The 22,024-nt window shown below is 36.7% G+C and overlaps 1 protein-coding gene across 2 annotated transcripts in view; it reads right to left on the bottom strand.

Moving 5' to 3' along the window:
* The window catches only part of TMEM117 (transmembrane protein 117), a gene marked incomplete at both ends in the record, with an annotated part of 528,632 nt that overhangs the window by 441,719 nt on the left and 64,889 nt on the right, over positions 1-22,024 (bottom strand). The window lies entirely within an intron of this gene.

The raw sequence follows: 22,024 nt of genomic DNA, 5'->3' as shown, positions 1-22,024 counted from the left end.
TTGACAAGCTACTACATAATCATGATCCCCAACTTCAGCTGCTACCACAGCACTGCACATTAATACATCCATTTCAAATTTCATCTCAAAACTCCTACAAAGCCTCTTTCACTCTCAGAATATGACGTTCGTCTCAACCTCAAGAAAATATTGCTACTACTAAATATGATTTCCTTCAACCTTCTTCCCACTCACATTCATTCATTTATCTACTTTCTCTGTTATTCTTATTTTCTTCTTCTGTTTTTCTTTGTACTCCTCCCCCAAAAGAGACCATGTGTGCCTTTTTAAAAACATACCCTCCTCTCTCTTGGTGCCTTGCTTCATCATCCATTCTTTCTCTCCTTTGTGTTTCCAATCTCTCCCACTCTCCAGGTTCTCTTCCCTCTGCCTCTAAAGCCTCTTAAGTCCATCCTATAAACAAGGCTTTCTTGACCTCATATCCTTGAACTACCATCCATTCAACTTCCCTTCTCATCCAGACTTCAAGAGAGAGTAATCTTCATCAGCCCCACTCACTGAGATCTCACTTGCAATGCAAACACGCTATTGAAATTGTTCTGGCAAATGTTAATGGCCCCCACCATTGCCAAACGCAATAGAAATATACTGGCCTTTAACTTACAGGACATTTCAGCTGCATCTGACACTGCAGTATCCACTCTGTCCTTTTTGACACTCTACTTCTTTGGCTTCCCTAACACCAAATACTCCTTGTGCTTTTTCCACTTTGTTTATTGTTATCACTTTGGGGGGTATCTCTTCTGCTTGTCCCATAAACAGTAATGTTCCCCATGGTCTGCCCTCAGTTTTTCTCCTTGTCATACCACTACATGGTCTTGAAATGGAGCAGGACCCTATGGTCCTTGCCCCCCACCATGTCCTCAGCCTGCCTTTTGTCTGTGGAAAAACTTTAGCCAGAGAATAAGTTTAATCAGAGAGGGCTTCCCTGGTGGCGCAGTGGTTAAGAATCTGCCTGCCAACACAGGGCACACGGGTTCGAGCACTGGTCCAGGAAGATCCCACATGCCACGGAGCAACTAAGCCCACGTGCCACAACTACTGAGCCTGCGCTCTAGAACCTGCGAGCCACAACTACTGAACCCACGTGCTGCAACTACTGAAGCCCACGCGCCTAGAGCCCATGCTCCACAACAAAGAGAAGCCACCGCAATGAGAAGCCTGCACACCGCAACAAAGAATAGACCCGCTCGCCACAACTAGAGAAAGTCCACATGAAGCAATGAAGACCCAACACAGCCAAAAATTTTTTTAAAAAAAGTTAATCAGAGAAGTGAGAAAATGCAGAAACAAAGGAAAACAGTCAAGAGAGACCAAATAATAATAGTGTAATCATTAAGCATAGTCAAGGACCTTTAGTTCCTCCTTAAGGTCTCTAGATAGTATTCTGAGCCATATACTATGAGCTGTTTTGCAGATACTGAAGCCCCCACCAAGTGGAGGAGGATAACTACATGATGACCAAACTGAAGCCACGAAATTTAAGCCATGACATAAGCTGCCACAATTCCGAGAACTGGCCTCAAAGAAATGGGAACAAACCCTGGAACTAAAGATTAACTGTACTTAAAACAACCAAGATGATGCGGGTCAGACCACTGGTGACCAATTTCAAGATGACTGTCAGAGCTGACTATATTGTTTCTGCATGTAGCCCCCTCCCTCTGTCTATAAAAGCTCTTGCCCCCTGATTGTCAATGGGGGAGTCGGCCTTTGGACAGGCATCTGCCCTACCCCCTGGTTGCCACCCTCCAAAATAAAGCAACCTTTCCTTTCCTACCAACACTTGTCTCTCAAGAACTGGCTTTCAAGTGGCGACCAGCCAGACCTGGGTTCTGTAACAGTCTCACTCACTCTGTGGGTTTAACATCCCATATCTCTAGCATAGACTTTTCCTCCTGATTTTCAGACTGGAAGAACCACCTACCCACTGTCCTCCTCAATGTCCTACTGCCAATTCAAACTCAGTATACAAAAAAGAATTCAAAATTTCCACCTCTCATCCCAACACACAGTATACCCACATCTCCAATCTGACCTTTTCCGTTCCTAAATCCACCCCTACTTCTGACTTTACCATCTTATCAATTTCAAAATAACTAAAGGTTGGATTCATTCTTGATTCTTGATTCCTACACACCTTCCATTTCAATCAACAGTCTTATTATTTTATAAACTTCCATGCATGCTCTTGTTCCATAATTTGGATTCCCATTGTCTCTTAAATGGGACTGTTCCAACAACCTAACTGGTCTTCCTTACTCCAGCCTCTTTTCCCATCTCAATCCACCCCCAATAAATCTAACTAAGATATAAATATGGTCACATCGTCCCTTCACTTTAAATCTTTCAATGATCACTCTTCTCCTACAGTATAAAATTCAAGCTCCTTATCATGGTATACAAGGCATTGCTTGACTTGATCCACACTTACCTTTCCTCTCTCACCACTCCCTACCTTTCACTCTAGTTGCATAAACACTAAACAGGTTGCAGTTTCCTATGTTCATGCTGACCCTCTGCCTGGGGTACTCTTGTTCTCCCATCATTCAACTAACGCGTATATTTCCTGTGGGCCTTAAAATGTAAGTCAGAGATGATCTCCTCTAGGAAATCATCCTCACTGTTAAATATTTCATATATTGGAGTAATCGTCAGAAGAGCTTATAGGATCGATTCTCTCAGGAGGTAGTAAGTTCCCTTCAGGGCAAACAAGGAGGAATGGATGCTACTGAAGCCAAGTGTAATGGGTTGGATTACATGATTTTTATGATACAGTCAAATTTGAGGATTGTAGGGTTTGTTGTATTGGTGAGAGACTAGCTCAAAGTCTGCTAGCTCAAAAGACTTTTAGTTTTAAAAAAAAGAAATTAGTCTTACCTGTTAAGAGAAACAGTATTCTTTCTTATGTCTTATCTGTCATCATATGCCTAATATATAAAATGAACCCAAAGTAACACACTGACAAGATTCTTTAAAGTTAATATTTAACATTTTAAATATTAGAATATGTGACAATTGATATGTCCTATTTCTTATATCTAGAATAGTAAAGTGTAAAGTGAAATTGGATCAGAGCACTTGAAAATTAATTGAACTTTACTTCCAATCAGACTAAAATAAATATATGAAGAATTCATGACTGATTTGTATAAATTTATAGTTTATAAGAACATGATATTTTTTAAGATTTACTGATTTTAAAATGTCAATAAAATAAAAGTAACTAAAATAAGAGAATTATTCCATGAATGGGACACCAACAAAAAAATTATCTAACAAAACACACCAGAATATCATTAGGGATGAAGGATATTCTAGTTAGACAAACATGGCTTTATATAATAAGTATAAAATGATGAAACTTTTGTACCATAAGGGCACCATTTCATTAATATTCAGATCAAATCTTGTTATTTCAGTGTACAAAGAGAATTTAAAAACATTGAACAGATGGTTATCATCCCTTATTAGAAGTAGGTGCTTACACAGAAAATGTTTGTGATTCACTGAGTTCGACAGAAAATCAAATATGGAGAAATGAAATATAATTGCATATGATACTAAAAATATGCATTACAATATGTATTTCAAAAGGTTCTAGAAAGAAAGGAAAATAAGACCACAGTTAGAAACAGCAAAAATTACAGTATTTTCAGATCTAGGGTTTAATGTCAATTTTTTTAAATGTATGTATTACAATAATTTTTATTAAAATATGCATCCACTAAATAAACAAATATTGACGTAAATTATTCTTCACAGGAAAAACAGGAATAAATTTTCCATTTCATTGAGAAAGTCCAAATATTATATTTTACTATTATAATATGGCTCTTTCCATTAGGTCATTCTTAGAATTAATTGATTTAAATTGCTTATTATTGCTCAAGATGAAAAAACATAACTCCAAAAGGAAATAAAAGGCATTCACTTATTATTATCTGTTACTTTTCCTTTTAAGGAGAAAGGAGCTATTGAATAAAATGAATATTAAATTAACATTACATCTTAGCTTGTAGCCTAAGATAAGATTGTAAGATAAGATTTAGCAGCACACTTAATTCATGCACACTTATAATATTATAATAGTCTATAATTTTGATGAAATCAATTTGTTCTTTTTTTCTAGGTATCTACTAAGTGGAATCATATTTAACAGCATTTTTGGAGTCAAAACCCATCAAAAAAAGTAAAAAAATAAAATATTTTTGGAAATGATACAGGTTGTTATTATCACAATTTTGTATTTTGAAATGAGTGATGGGATAGAAAGTATAGCTTCCTGTTTTTAAACATTAATATCATCACTATTATTATTAAATTTTTACATCATCATTATTATATGGATACCGGCTTTGAAAAATAATAATACTTACACTTTTAAAATAGGTTTTTATTTAGTGTTGGGCATTCTACTGATCCAACTGAAAAAGAAAGGTTAAGTTGTCAAAACAAATCCCTTGAAGGCTGATCCATGGTTTCAAGCAATCCTGATCAATCACAAGGCTTGGACACTGGTTCCCTGATTACAGGTGGAGATGGGACAGGAGGGACTGGTCTTACCACAACCATAAATACTGGGAAGGCAAAACCAGGCCAAAATACTGTCATGTCACCCACATTTCCAGTATCCTATCATCTGTATGCATGTATACATGACTCCTTCCTGCTATCCTGAACTTGGCTTTCATTCACAGCTTTCCACAAGTCCTCTAACTCAGACTGGTTCCTTGTATTTGCAAACTTGTTGTTTTCTCTACCCATTCCATTTATAGATTTATTAAATAAAGATATTAAAAATTCATAACAGGTTCCCAGTTCCGCATATATCTGAACAGACTGAAAATCAATAACTTTTCTAATAAATCAATAACTTTTCTGTAACAGAGGTGAGGTCAAACCATTGCCCCCACGATTAGAGAGGCAGACAGGCAAATACAGGGAGTCACAGCTGACCGCAGCAGAAACTCATGAAAAAAAACTGCCTTGGGAACCAGTGCTGGCATAGGAAGACTTGAACTGTAATTAACAAATTGCTGGAGGGTTTAGTGTGTACAAGACTTAAAGTTAAAAACTCCAGAGAAACCTAGCCATAGGAGGGGTAGGAGGGGGGGCTCATTTTAAAATGTGCCTGAACACTCTATTCTTCTTCTTTTTTAAATTATTGCTTTACAGTGGTGTGTTATTTCTTCTGTATAACAAAATGAGTCAGTTATATGTATACATATATCCCCATATCCCCTCCCTCTTGCATCTCTCTCCCATCCTCCCTATCCCACCCCTCTAGGGGGACACAAAGTACCGAGCTGATCTCCCTGTGCTATGCAGCTGCTTCCCACTAGCTATCTATTTTACATTTGGTAGTGTATATATGTCAATACTACTCTCTCACTTCGTCCCAGCTTACCCTTCCCCTTCCCTGTGTCCTCAAGTCCATTCTCTACGTCTGCGTCCTTATTCCTGTCCTGCCCCTATATGGAATCTATTCTTCTTAACAAGGACTGCCCTCAGGAGAAGCTACTTCACCAGACCTAACTTGTTGAATTTCAATCAGAACCTAAGTGATCTGGAGGAAAAGAAATACCCAACTCTAGCCCTCTCTAGCTATCCTCTCCCACCTTAGAGAACCGTGGGGGAACTAAGAAGCACGTGTAAGTTCACAGTCCAAAGGCACAGGCTCACTAAAACACTGAGGCCTAATCATAGGACTATAGAATGCCTCCTCTTCCCCCACATCTTACCACCATATTACTAAAGACCTATGTATACCTGGTACATCATGTCCAGTTATCAAGAAAAAAATTACAAGGCATACTCGAAAGCAAAAACTGATTTTGATATTTATGATAGTAGCTTATATGGAAAATTCTTAATTTTGTTGGTAATATTTTCACAATAAAAATATTCATTTTACACATTTATTGAACACCACTATGTGTCTGGCAAGTGTTATATACTATAAATATAATATAATGTAAATATAATATAAATATAATTGTGAAAATACAACAAATGTACATTTTCACGTATTGCAAAGGAGCAGGAAGCAAGAAGTATAGTAAGCTAAAATTTAAAGGGTACTAGTGAGCAAATTTAAAATTTAGGGTTACTTTAGAGCCAAAGGCCCATAAGAGCACTAAGAAAATGAAATAAAAATAAACCTGGAGATACTGCATATTAGGAACTGAACCTGAGTCTCCACAGTAAATCACGATCCTCCAAAGAGTCTAAAGTTGTCCTAAAAGAATAGTGTCTCCTGGATTCCAAACTTGGCAAACCCAAATACATTCTAGAAGAAAACAAGCCTAATTTAAATCCTCAGAATTCCCATAGATTATATTATTAAAGTATTACTTCAAAATTAATACTCACCAAACACAAAAAGAAATGTTACTATGAGTGAGAGTTGACAAAAACAGCAAATACAATATTTAGACCATACAAGGACTTCAGATATTGGAATTACCAAATAAGAAGTATTTAAAATCTGCTGTCTCAACACATGTCAGCATTTCTCTACCTTCTTAAACATATGAATTACAGTAATAATTTCTGATATCTTTGTCTACTAATTATGTCAACAGTGTCATTTCTGGCTTTGTTCTATTGCTTAATTTTTCTTCCATCATGAGTCATATATTCCTGCATCTTTGCATGCCTGATAAGTTTTTAATGAATTCCAGACATTATGAATTTTCATCTTCTTGGGTGCTAGATATTTTTGTATTCCTATTAGTACTTTTGAGTTTTGTTCTGAGATGCATTTAAGTTACTTGTAAACAGTTTGATCCTATTAAGTCTTGCTTTTAGACTCTGTTAGGTAGGATCAAAGAAGCCTTTAATCTAGGGCTAATTTTGTCCCACTACCATCGTTCTGAGTACTCTACCTGATGCACCATAAATTCCAGATTTTTCCTCTCTGACTTGTGGGGACACAAACTATTCCTGGCCCTGTGTGAGAGCCAAGGACTTTACCCCTGCTCCTTTTGAGTAGTTCCTTCCCCACCTTGGGTGGTTTCCTCACATGCATGTGCTGATCATGACTCAATTGAAGACTCAAGGGAGATCTGAAAAATCTTTGGAGTTATTTCGCTGTGTTCCTCTCTCCTGTCCAGTATTCTGCCCTGTGAAATCTAGCTGTCTTGGCCTCCCCACACACCAAACTCCGTCTCTTCAATTCAAGGAGACACCAGGCTCTGCCTGATTTCCCTCTTCCTGCATTGAAGCCAGGAAATTCTCTCCAAGAAGTAAACTGGAGTAACTGGAGGGCTCACTTATGTAAAAAGACAAAGAGAAGACCTTAAAATCAGTCAGTAAAGGCAGATTTCTTCAAAGTAACAACAACCATACCCATAGAAGATATCCTAACAGTAACAATGGAAGTCATAAACAGTGTTTCAAAATGCTGAGAGGAAATAACTGTCAACCTAGCAAAAGCGTCTATTGTAACAAAGGCAGCTATTTGAAGGCACCAAAGAGCAAATAAGGCAGCCAAAATTGAAGGCCAAGACCCCTGAAAGAAAAATGCATTTAGATAAGTTCTCATTTATTGCTGCTTTTTCCCCTTGGGAGATTTGCTGATTTTCAGAGACCGTATGGAAAACTATGGCTTATAATTTGAGGCAGTCTCACTGGGTGAGAGAGACAGAAATTGAAATTCTGGGCTACCAATGCCACAAGGACAGAAGGGACGATCTACCAGCAAAAGGGAAACTCCGAAAGTAAGCCCAAAATTCTAACACAATTTCCTATAGAGTATTTGCTGACACCTAAACTATGTAGGTGAGAGGTAATACCAAGCGAAGAATAACTAAGAGAAAAACCCTAAGCATAGGTTTTAGCAGTCTCATGATGTTGAGGAAACAAAAATTGGAATTCAGGATACACCAAGAACTCTGAATAAAGTCTAGGATTTCAGATGTGCTACATTAAGGGCTATAACACAACAGTGAGGGCAAACCAGAAACAGACTAGCCCAAACAAAGCCTGAAGCTCATTTTCTATCTGCATTCCAGAAGAAAATTAAATTTTCCCTGGGAAAGATTATATCATCATGAACCTCTGTAATTCTTCACATATTATCCTTGATGTTCAATTAAAAAAAATAATAATAAGCACACAGGACAACAAGACAAGAAAAATTACTGAAAACCCAATAGAAAAAAATAGATACTATAAACTCATTAATGATGCACATAGAAGTCAAAATAACTATAATTAATATGTTCAAGAAATAGATTAAAAGATTATGAATTTTATCAAAGAACCAGAATCTATTTTTTGAAATCAACTGGATGGTCTAAACTAAAAAATAATAACTGAAATTAATAACCAATAGATACATTTAACAGCAATTACATATGTACATACTATATGATTTCACTTACATAAATTTCTAGAAAATGCAAACTAATCAGAACAGTGGTTGCACAGAGGTTTGAAGGGATAAGAGAAAGGGATTACAAAAGCTCATGGAGAAACTTTAATCTTGATTGTGGTGATGGTTTCACAAATTTATACATATGTCAAAACTATACATTTAAATATATGTACTTTATTGTATGCCAATTATACTTAAATATGTGTACTTTATTGTATGCCAATTATACCTTGATAAAGTTGTTTTAAAATAAAACAATAATTATATTATCTTTTTGGTTTAACGCATATGTGGAATTTAAGTTATGACAAAAATAGGGAGTAAATGGAGTTAAAAGCTATAAAGTTCTTGTAAAGTGTTGGCAATATTAATTAAAGGTAGACTCTGATAAGTCAGTGATGTGCTTTACTCTCTAGGGCAGGGGTCCTCAACCCCCAGGCGATGGACCGGTACTGGTCCGTGACCCGTTAGGAATTGGGCCGCACAGCAGGAGGTCAGAGGTGGGCAAGCGAGTGAAGCTTCATCTGTATTTACATCCGCTCTCCATCACTCACATTACCGCCTGAGCTCTGCCTCCTGTCAGATGAGCAGCGGCATTAGATTCTCATAGGAGCTCGAACCCAACTGTGAACTGCGCATGTGAGGGATCTAGGTTGCGTGCTCCATATGAGAATCTAACACCTGATCATCTGAGGTGGAGCTGAGGTGGTGATGCTGGCACTGGGGAGTGGCTGCAAATACAGATTATCATTAGCAGAGAGGTTTGACTGCACAGAGACCATAATAAATCAATAGGTTGCAGACTCATATCAAAACCCTATCAGTGAGTGGCAAGTGACAATTAAGCTGCATCTTACGGAGTAGACTGGATATAAGCAACACACGTCGGGTGTCACTGTCTCCCATCACCCCCAGATGGGACCATCTAGTTGCAGGAAAACAAGCTCAGGGCTCCCACTGATTCTGCATTATGGTGAGTTGTATAATTGTTTCATTATATATTACAATGTAATAATAATAGAAATAAAGTGCACAATAAATGTAATGTGCTTAAATCATCCTGAACCATCTCCCACCCCCAAGTCCATGGAAAAACTGTCTTCCATAAAACCGGTCCCTTGTGCCAAAAAGGTTGGGGACCACTGCTCTAGGGTGATCACTGAAAGAATAAAACTATGTATAACCAACAAAGAAATAGAGTGGGTCAAAATAAAATACAAAGATATTTTATTTATCCAAAGGAAAGCAAAGAGGAGGAAAAAAAGAACTTAGAAAATATTAGACAAATCAAAAGCTAGTTTGTAGCAAAATGATAGATTTAAACATGCATACATTCATAATTACATAAGTACAAATGGACTAAAAATTGTAATTGAAAGACAATTGTTACAAGGATTAAAAAACTTAAGGAAAAATAAAAATTGAGAGAGTATATCTTCTATATACCTTCAACAAACTTCTAAAGGTTGTACTTCAAGGAAAATGAACCTGACTCCAGAAATGACCTCAAAAGAAATATCTGAGACAAGAAAGAATGGTGAAAAAAGAAACTGATCAACACGCATCAAATCTAAACAAACATTGTTTGTATAAAATAATAAAAATATTGTCTACTTTATGGGGTTAAAAAGAGAACCAGAGGACTTCCCTGGTGGTACAGTGGTTAAGAATCCACCTGCCAATACAGGGGGCACGGGTTGGAGCCCTGGACCAGGAAGATCCCACATGCCGTGGAGCAACTAAGCCCATGTGCCACAACTACTGAGCCTGCGCTCTAGAGCCTGCGAGCCACAACTACTGAACCTGCGTGCCACAACTACTGAAGCCCGCATGCCTAGAGCCCCTGCTCCGCAACAAGAGAAGCCACAGCAATGAGAAGCCCGTGCACCACAATGAAGAGTAACCCCTGCTCACCACAACTAGAGAAAGCCCGTGCAGCAATGAAGACCCAATATAGCCAAAAATAAATAAATTTATTAAAAAAAAACCCAGAATACTCAACAACAATCCCATGTAACTAAGAAAACACTGACTTTATTTAAAATGTTTTGAGAATTTTTATCATACGGGAGAGGACTAAGACATTGATTAGCTGTACAGCTGCTAGGTTTTTAAATTTTACTTGAAACAGTGATACTTCAAGGATAGCCACTAAAAATAGGTATTGAAAGCATGAATTATAAACCAAATGGAGAGGTAGAGGAGGGATAGAAAAGTGAAAGAAACAAACAAATGAACAAAATACAATCACCCTCATCCCCCTTTCCCAAAAAAGTAAAGAAAGAAGAAAAAGAAGGAAAAACTATGTAATAGAAAACACACAAAAAAGTGGGAGAATCAGATCGTAATATAAATGTAATATGTTGATATTACATAGTACAATAATTGTTAGAAGATAGAAAACTGATAGGAAAATAAAATCAAAGATGTGTGTTTGTGAGAGAAATGTGCAAGAATACAGTAAGGCTGGAAGTAATAGGGTGTAAAAGTATATATCAGACAAAACTAACCAAAAGAAAGCTAGAATGGGTATGAATTCTAGACAAATAGATTTTAAGTGAGAAAATAATATTAGGAACAAAGAGAATAACTACATAATGACAAACATTAAATTCTCCAGGTAGATACAATGATCTTCAAGTTGGCACAATGCATCAAATGAGATAGATTCAAAATATATAAATAAAGTCTGATAGAACTAGAGGGAGAAATTAAGAAACCCATTAACATAGTGTGAGGTTTTAACATCCCTCTGCTATTTATTGATAGGTCATGCAGACAACAAATATTAACAAAGAAATAGAATAGTTGAATAATAAAATTAAAACGTGATTTAATGGACTTATATTGAACCCTCCCTATAGCAATTAGAGAATACATATTCTCTTCAAACATGCATTAAAAATTTTACAAATTAACCATGTATTATGTTATGAAAGAAATCTCAGCAAAATTCAAAGATCAGATATCACACAGACCACATTTCCAGACAAAATACAGTTAGCAATCAGTAACAAAAAGTTAATGATTTTTAAATCTCACGGTTCAGAAAATTTTAAAACATATTTCAAAATAATTCATGCATAAAACAAAAATTTTAACGGAAATGAAGAAATCTATAGAATTGAACAATTTTTAAAGTATTCCATATCAAATATATAGAATAAAAAAGAAAGCATTACAAAATGGGAAATTTAGTCATCTATTGCTTATATTAAAAAAGAAAGCCTGGGGCTTCCCTGGTGGCGCAGTGGTTGGGAGTCCGCCTGCCGATGCAGGGGACGCGGGTTCGTGCCCCGGTCTGGGAGGATCCCACGTGCCGTGGAGTGGCTGGGCCCGTGAGCCATGGCCGCTGGGCCTGCACGTCCGGAGCCTGTGCTCCGCAATGGGAGAGGCCACAACAGTGAGAGGCCCGCATACCGCAAAAAAAAAAAAAAAAAAAAAAAAAGCCTGAATATCTATAAACTAAATATCCAACTTAAGGAAAAAAGAATAAACTTGTAAGGTGATGTTAAAGACAAGAACAATTATTAATTAAATTGAAGGTAAAAATAAAATACAAAGAATCAACAAAGCCAAAAAAAATTAAGTTTAATAAAACACACAGCTGTCTTACTAGATTGATGAAGAAAAAAGGGAGAAGGCAATAAAAAGTACTAGAAATGAAAAAGATACATAACCACAAACACAACAGGGATCCAAAATGAACAAATTTCTTGAAAATTATTTAACTTGCCAAAACTGATTAAAGAAGCATAAAACTTGAATTATTCTAAAACTACTAAAAAGTTCTTCAGTAGTTCAAGCATCTTTTTATAAAGAGAATATCATGCCTAGATGGTTTGATAATGGAGTTCTTTTAAACATTTAAGTAACACATAATTTCAATCTTTCAAAAACTCTTTCCTCTAGGATTTTATAATTCATTAAAATGTCTATTTAAAAGAGTAGATATTGACTATGATGGCTAATGTTAATTTAAATCTGAAATTCAGATGTTGTTATTTGTTTTCTCAGACATATTCCACAGTTTATGAAAAAAAACTTCTCAGAAGAATTTAAGCACTACAGTTCCTGAAATTCTACAGGATAGGAGCTTAGTAGATGCAGCTGGTTGGAAGAGGGAAGAAGAGTGTTGAATCTACAGTAACATAGCACTTTACATAAAATGTAGGAAAATCAATTTTCCGTATTTGGGAAGGATATGCCAGGGTGCTTCTCCTGAGTTTCACACTGCCCATTTTGAGTTTAATTATTCCATTAAAGTACCAAAGATACCTTGACAGATGTTTGCAATGAATAATTCCAAGACATACAGAACCGAATCTGGATTTTTCTCAACATATATTTAATGAGCATATAGGTTAACAGTCTTCTAAGTTCAGTATTTTTCCAACAAATATTATTTACACAGCTACTAAAAGTACTGGGGATACATATGTTTAACACATGCCATGTTGTGCAGATTGTGGCAGATGGCTGGTCTGAGCCTAAAGCTGGGATTCAGACAGGCCTGATGAACTGAAAGGAAAAATTCCTAATAATTTAAATACTTTATTTTCTTGAGATATTCTAGCTGAGTATAAAATGAAACAGGCAAGACAACACTGTTTCTAAAGCACAGTGGTACATATTATGGTAAAGCTCAGCCTGTGGATCAAGGTCTGAGCCCTGTGAGACATAAAAGCATACTCTTTGGGTACTTAGGAATAAAGTATATAATCCAGAGATGCAAATAGAAACTTTTTTCCACTCTTGGGTGGAAACTGGTACAAATTTAAAATAAGAAGGATTTCATGGAGTTCATCTTTATTTTAGCAGCTTGAGAGCTTATAATTTTGGGAGCGCTTGGAAACCAGAGCATAGGCATGGATCTCAAACTGAGTAGGTTAAAACATGAAGCCATAGCAATGGAGGTACCAGCCTCAACCAGCTTCAACCCCACTCCACCTCCAGGCAGTAGACATCAACAGAAGGCACTAGAACAGAATATAGCTTCATCAGCCCATATGATATGCCCCTGGGGACTACAAGAAATAAGTGTTTGAGATTTTAAAGAAGGCTAGAAATTAGAGGTTGCAAAGAGTCAGTGAAATGGTTATGCACATAAATATGATCCTCTAACCCAATTCAATACTTTTAACCAAAACATACATTTGTAAATTGTGATAGCCAAACTCCAAGGTGGTTCCTACTGAGTTTCACCTCTTGCTAGTCACTCCTTGTGTAGAATGTTCCCACACTGAACTATGATAGTTCCACACTGAACTATTGACCTGTGACCAATAAAATATGGTTGAAGTGACAATGAGTGACTTCCAAGACAAAGTTTGAAAGACACTGCAGTTTCCACCTTGGTTTCTCTCTTGAATTTCTCACTCGGGGGGAATCAGCTGTCATGTCTTGGGGACAATCAAGTCACCCTATGAAAAACAATCCACGTGGTAAGGAACTGAGGGGTCCAGCCAACAGCTAGCACCAACTCGCCATCTACTTGAGAGAGCCATCTTGGTAGAGAACTCTCCAGTCAAGTCTTCACATGCCTGTAGCCCTGGCTGATATATTCACAGCAACTTCATGAGAGATTCTCAAGGCAGAACCAACCAAACTGTTCCCAAATTCCTCACCCAGAGAAACTGTGTGAGATCACAAATATTTATTGTTGCTTAAGCCTCTAAATTTTGCGATAATTTGTTACACAGCAATACATAACTCTAGGCTCTGTAATTATTCCGAAAGCTAATAGGAGCTACTTCAGAATGTGAAGCATGGAAATACCAAAACCTAATATGATATACGATTTTTATGATGAAAGACCTGAGATCACAAAATAGAAAATAAAAGTACAATATTCATAGTATAAATGCTTACTTTACCTTAATAAAGTGTTTGACATTATGGTGACAGAACCTCTGTGGGAATAACCATCATAACATAAAAGCCTTGAAATAATTGAGTAATTTCAAAGGGCAACCTTTGTGGAGAAAATGTCACTAATGATATTTTCTTTGGATCTCTTCTATAATACACATAATGTGTCATATTTCTTACTATATTTTATACACTATTAGCTAGAGTCTTGATGCACATATTACCAATAAAGTAAAAAATATAGGAGTTACTTTAGATGATCAGTGTCTATGCAAATTGAATGAGTAACAGTGCATTATAATTTAGATGTTAGGGGTTTTTTTTCGTCTTTGAGCATGCAGGCAACAGTACTTCCAAGTTTTAATCTACTAATATTTATAATGTATCTCAGATATAAAAAGAATAAACAAGCAAAACAAAGAATCACACCATATTCTGCATTTACAAATTGTATTTACATAAAAGAGATAAATGTATACAACCCATTAGAATCTACTGTATCACTTTTGCTTGAAATCCTACTCCTACAGAATCCATTATTTTATTTAGTTCTTATATAATAGACACTTATGTAGTGTTATGATCTTCTAGGCTGTGTTATAGGTATTTTATTAAAGAGTTACTTATGTAGCTTTATTCTAAGCTTTGATGGCTATAATTTAATATTTAATATTTGTATAGTGTAAATTGCTTTCCCATCCTGAACATCACAACTGTTTCTCTTCTATGACTTAATCACTGTTGAATATTACTGACGTTTATTTTCTGTATGAGAGAGCATGAAAAATCTGTGGTTAGAATATTGGTATATTTCAATACTTTCAATTCAAAGAACTATTTGTCCTCAGTGCAGTTCCATGACTATACAAAATGGAATTGACTATTTCTGAAGTACACCAACTTGAAGTTATGACAGAAAAATTTTGTTTTTATTCAATCAAGTATGCAAACCAGCAGCTTCAGAGAGATCAGTAGGAAAATCTTTCCAAATATAATCTCATTTGAATTAGTCTCTTGTACAGTCTTAGAAATAGTTACTTGTCAGTGCCTGGGGGAAGTAATAACTTATGATGTGTTGGTGGTGATGAATATTGATATTGTAACAGGCTAGATGCTACAGTGGTTTATCATTAAGACATAAGATAAAACAGTGATACTTATTGTAGGACCACATTGGGAATCATTTGTGTAACTGCCAATGTGTGACCAGATGTCACCGTAATTTGCACATCAAATACATGAAAAAAAAATTTTAGGTAGCTTTTAAATGCAAAGTATTACCTGAAATCTCGGCTATTTCTTTTATTAAATATGTCAAGATAAATCCATTATAACTGTTCATACCATTTTTTCTAACCACCAAATTATCACAGGATGATTAACACTATTGGGGAATGTCTATTCCCTACCCCAGGTTGTTTCTTTCTAGGTAGAAAATACTCTACCAGGTACATTACTTCTCACCTCTCTCCACTTCAGAGGGGAAGTGACTTATCTGACTGATCAGTCTGGAAGAAGAAAACTGGCATGTATAGCTTAGCATCTTTTCTCTAGAGACCCAGTTTCTCCAAGAGAGCCTGACAAATTCTGCTCTGCTCCTCCAGGGGAGGTGTGTCCATGCAGTGTTGCCGGGGACTGGGAAGCCTACTTAATTCTGGAGGTGAGTGTTAACAAGTCCTCTTGTCTGCAGATACAAGCTACATTCTCCAGTACATTGTCAGAATAGAGGTAATATCTTGGTCACCATAATATTTATTTCTGTCTTACTTCTTAATTTAATTAGAACTTGGGCAGAGAAGAGGGGTGCTTCTACTCGGGTCTCCTAAAGGACTTAAAAACATCAGTGATTAGAACAACCAAATACTCTACAAAAAGACAAAATGCAACCACCCAGACAATAACCAGTATTTTCATGAATTCCAACTTTTATACTTATATAAACTACCTAAGTTGTTTGAAGTCACAATAAGGAGATTCAAAGAATTTAGGCAAAGGTAAGGTTAATAAATTAACCAAGAAAACCTCAAAGCAAAGATGATTTTCAGACCAACTGAAACATAATATTAAGGTGATGTCATGCTAACATAAATTCACCAAATTCATCATCTTAGTGTAATGACTTTGCTTTAAAAAAAAACACACACACACAGACATTTAAATCACTAAGTATAATTAAACCAGAAGCACAAATAAGGCTAGATTTGCCTGGTTGTTAATTTCAGTAGCATTCTCTATTTTCCATCACTATCAGGATGTCATCAAGGATGTCTTATTTTCTAAAATGTCCTTAAGTGCAAACAAAAAATTAGAAATAATTAGATTCAAAATCAACCTTTACAGACAATGAAGTTACTGCTCCAATCCCTAAATGTACAGCCCTTCCTATTAAGAGAATCCATCGTAAGCATGCTATCTTCTAACATGAAAGAAAAGGAATGACTAGGCTAGTGTTGAGAGAAACCAGTTTGTGAGATATATTTGACTCAGTGTTAAATCCAACAAAAAGACTCCCTATTGTGCTTTTTTCTGGCCCTGCTGACAAGAGGTGCTCTAGTGCAGGTAATTTGGAGAAAGAAAGATTTAAGACTATGTACAGTAGAGTTCAGGAAGAAAGGTCACCTTAAGAGCATAAGAGCGGGCATTTGGAAGATGTGTGAAGAACAAGAGGAAAGCAACCAAACAGGAAAAGATGGAAAAGCAGCCAATATAAGAAAGTCATTGAATGGAAAGAATGTCAACTGAGTAAAGAGGTGAAACTCATTTATTCCATGAATATGTGTTGAGCGACTCTCTGTGTAGAGCCTAATGTTAACTTCTGTTGTGCATGTGAAAACTGTTACTTCCCTCAAGGAGCTTGACATTTAGTTGGGGAGAAGAGACACAGTAACAAAATGTAAATAACAAAATATGATTAAATAACACTTGCATTGTTATTTAATATATGATAATAGGGAAAAAAGGAAGAAAGAATGGAAGAAAGAGAGAGTAGAAAAAATAAAACTTTTATCACTCTTCCTCTTTGCCAAGGTCTTTCACATAATACCTCATTCAAATGTCACAGTAAGCACTAGGTATGATTGCCCCCAATTTACAGATGAGAAAGTAAAGGCTCAGTGACATTACATAATTTGTCCAAGATCACATAACTAGTAAGTCTAGGATCTAAATCTAGCTCTATCAGATTCCAAATCTTTTTCTCTTTCCACCAAACAATAATTTTTTAAGAAACTGTATGTAAGGGAAACCAAGTGCTGGAAAAGGAGCAAAACACATTGATTCATCTATGCATCCACCAAATATTTACTGAATACCTTCTCTGAGTACATGCATGTGCTGGAGGGAAATGATCAGAAAGAAAATCATGTGTCTACATTTTTCAAGCTTCTAGGCTAGAGATAGGTAGTTAGGCAGAGATAGATAGACAGATGGCAGATCAACAAATGCAAATAATACAGAGCTAAGTAGGAAAAGCACAACAGAAAAGCCAGAAAAGGCTATAGGGTTCAAATGAGGATAGATCACATTATTTTAAGAGAATCAATAAAGGCATAATAAAAGATAGAAAGGTGGGCAAGTTTATTATAACTGGAGCCAAAGACTCCGGTTATGGAGGACGGCATGAGTAAAAGATATACAAAGCAAATATAGATCAAGGACTAACAAAAAGCAATAGTGTAAATGAAGTATAAGATACAGGAAGCAGACTGCAGGAGGGAAAGCAAAAAGGTAAATTGGGGTCAGATTGTGGAAGACTTCAAATATCTGGCTAAGTATTATGTTTAACTGTGAACACAATGAATAATTAGGTTTCCAAGCAGAGAAGAGGCATTCTCTGAGTTATGCTTCAGAAGATAAATTTATACAAAGTTATCCACATTGTAAAGAATAGACTTTAAAATGCTATTGAAATAGTACAGGTTTGAAGTGGTATGATGGCAAAAAGAATGAAAAAAGGAGAGGGGTAGGAAGAGGTACAAAGACATTTAAGGGATAAAATCCATAAAATTTGGTAACTGATACCCTCTTGAGTATAAAGGAAAGAGAGGTCAGAGAATGGCTTCAGTGTTTCAAACTCAGGAAACTGGGAAATAGTAATGGTGGTAACAGAGAAGGGAAAGATACAGAGAAGGACAGCCAGGGTAGGGGTGCTGTGGAAGGAAGGAATCAGAGATCGAATCTGAATCTGGAGTTCTAGTAAAATCTCAAAATGGAGAGGTCCTAAAAGAGATGGAAATATCATGAGTGATGTTGGACCTAGACATATGAACTTGGACTGCATGAACCCAGAGCTAATCAGTGAATTCTTTAGAGTAAATAAAGTCACCAAAAGAGACAGCATCCATTGAGGAAGAAAAGAATGGAGAGGAAGACTAGAGATACAACACTATCTCTAGTGTTTGAATCATAGAAGTTTGAGCTTTTGAATCATAGAAGCAGCTATGTCATGTGGTTCACTTAGTACTTGTAGGAAACTGGAAGTTAAGAAACCAAAAAAGGAGAACAACAACAACAAAAAGCAGAGTAATATAGTAGATAATGTTTACTATGGAAATCAAATAAGAAAACGTCAAGGAGAGCACAGTTAAGAGTATCAAATTTTACAGAGATTAAAAGAATGAAGACAGGTCATTTGAGACTGAAGAAAGCATTTCCAGAAGCATGGTGAGAATGTTAAAGTGGCTTTGAGTGGTGGCTAAGGCAGACAGCTGTGGAACTCAGTAGCACACAGGGTAATTCCCTGTGTTAAGGAGGCAATCATAGAGGGAATTCTCTGGTGGTCGAGTGGTTAGGACTCCGTGCTTTCACTGCCAAGGGCATGGGTTTAATCCCTGGTTGGGGAACTAAGACCCCGCAAGCCATGACGTGTAGCCAAAAAAAAAAAAAAAAAATTGTGTACAGGAGGCAGGCATAGAGCCAAGAGCAACCCAGACCCACTTCAAGCATTGTACCAAGCAAGTATCAGATTAGTTTAAAAAAAAAAAAAAAAAGAAAGAAAGAAAAGGAGAGGGCGGGGGGGAAAGTTCAAAGGCCTAGAGTCCAGAAAGCATTTATCTTGAAATACAGAATCAGAAGTAGCTTCTAACTAACTACTCAGTTATACAAAGCCATCCAAAAGGATAGTATGGTGAAATAACCTTTCGTTTAGGCAGTGATTAATTCTCGGGTGAGGTTGGCACTGAAAAACTTTGCTGGAATTTGGTGACAAGTTAAAAAAGAGAAATTTTTTTAAAAAGGTATTCAAAATTCCTGCAAGACATGTTCTAAAAATGGAACCAAAAAATATGATTGCTGATGACATAAAAATAACCATCAACTTTCATCGGACTACACCAGATGGAGCCTGCATACACTAGAAGTGCACAGTCACTAACTATAAAACTAAAAAAGAAATGTCTGGGCGAGGAGAGACTGAGGCCTCTGGTAAAAGCCGTGATCACAGCCCTCTGCCGGGAGTCTTACAGCACCATGTATGCGATATTTTTGTCAAATACTGTGAGTGTGTCTGGCAGTTATGTTCTATCACAGGCTGTGTCCTTGATGATAAGTGTATTCTGAGGCAGTGGAAATAGAAACGGAAGGATTCCCCTACCCACTAGAGAAGAACACTAAGATATCAATCTAACAAACCAGTAAGGATGACTCAATGTCACAGACCGAGAGACTGGAATAGAAATCAGAACAGAAATCTAAATCAACCTCAACCAGCCAAAGTCTAAAAATCACAGCCTAAGTCTATACAACCAGACCATAGGAAAAGTGCATCGCTGAGATCCCTCACTCCAGCTGCAACATTCTGTGAGTTTATAAATCCTTATAAAATGTCTTGCTTTTTGCCTGATAAAAGTCTAAAAGAAACCTAATGTTAGAAATAAATAAAATAATTGGTTTGAAAATTCACATAAGAATTATGAACCTTCCTGGTTTTATTTTAGCCCAGGAACTTAAAAAAAATAAATTAAGCTAAACAATACACCTATGTTTATGCTATACATAATGAGTAAGGGTGAGGGCTTGGGAAACAGACCACCAAGGCTCGAATCATGGTTTAGCCATTGCCCACTGGGATGACCTAGAGCCAGCTATGTTACCCTCCCCACCTCTGGTTCTTCATATGCCAAGTGAGGGTACTAATATTAACCACATCTTAGGATTTTTCTTAGGGTTGTATTGCAATTTATACATCACTTACTCAAGAGCCTGACACAAAGCATGCCCTCAAGGTGAGTTGTTATTATTGTTTTATCTCTGCATCAGTAAATCACATTTGATCTCTGCATGCAACTCATCACATCTATACCTGGGCACAGAAGGGTCTTACCTAAGTGGTGTCAGATAATCTGAATATGCTCTAGGAGGTTGCAACCCTAACCTGGATCTAACTGTAGCAGGAAAGAAGGATTGACCACGGAGGAATAGCAGAGGGGAGTGTAGGCATTGAATGTAATACTGAAATTGTATCAGCCAGAAGAAGCCTACATCTACTTCAGGACAACAAGAAATCAGAAGGAAGCGAGGCTCTGCCCAGTATATCTACCTGGCTTATGGTTTAACCCCTTCAACCCTGGGAAATAGATGAGTCCTGGGATGGAGTAGGAAAGCTGCAATAGATAATCTTTGATTTTTCAGTCCCAGGAGCTGCAGAGGGAGCCCCATCAGGACCTAGCAGTTACATATTCCAGCAGCAGTAATGTAACAGCACTTCATTGTGTTCGTCTTTCTGACAATGTAGAAAAATTTATGGACTAAGATGTTCACATTGGAGTGTTGTAACTAGTAAAAAAGGCAGCATCCTATGAACATCCTAAATGTCCAACCAAATATCAGGGTGCAATAAAGTGATAAAATCATGCAGCCATTAAGATGCATTTATAAATGATAGTTAATGACCTGGAAGGGATGGAATTATAATAAATATTGAATACACGGTCTAAGTTCATATTTTATAAATACATATTCCCAAGAACACACGTCAAATATTAATAGTAGTAGTCTCTAGATGAAAGGATTACAAGAGAATTTTTCTTCTTTGAATCTTCCTGCATTTTCTAAATTCTATACAATATTCTTATTTTAGCTTAATAACATAAGCGATGTTTTTTAGGAAAAAACAATGGTTAACATGGTTTGCATTAAGTCACTGAAAATGTTTGGCAGTGAAGAGCAAACAGCTGGGACAGGGAATCCCTCCCCTCTCTCCATTCCATTTCCCCTTGTACCTGTCTCCCTCCATGCTTTCCCTCTTCTGCTGGCCAAAGAGACCAGTACAATCAGGTGGCCCAAAAATACAGCTGGGGAGAGGAGAATGAGTTAGTAGTTGCTATGACTCTATCCTCCCCTTTTTCCTTACCCAGTCCTCACCCTTTCCCTGCCACTATTCACCATAATGGCCATGGCAGTTCTTCTTCTAGATCAAATAGGAGAATTGTTAGTGTTAGGGGCAGGAACTGGCAATGTCTATAGTAGCAACAGAGAAATGTGGTCATATCCTCCCATTAAAAAAAAAAAAAAGTCTTGCCTTACCCTCACCTCCTCCTCTACGTGAGGATAATATATACTCAATAAACATTACTGAATTTTTCCCTCCTTCCCCCTTTCTTTCTTTTTCTTTCTTTCAATAATGGAAGCAAACATTCTCTATCCTCCTTTACCTGAGCAGTCATCTAAATTAGGCAATTCTAGGGTTAGTAGACAGCCATTATCCCAGGACTAAGGTGCAATAAAGCCTTTTGTGATCAAGCAAGAGTGTTT

This window comes from Hyperoodon ampullatus, assembly GCF_949752795.1.
Source record: "Hyperoodon ampullatus genome assembly, chromosome: 11".
Taxonomy (NCBI): domain Eukaryota; kingdom Metazoa; phylum Chordata; class Mammalia; order Artiodactyla; family Ziphiidae; genus Hyperoodon; species Hyperoodon ampullatus.
Note: the sequence above shows the minus strand (reverse complement) of the source record. Positions and strands in the feature narration are given on the sequence as shown.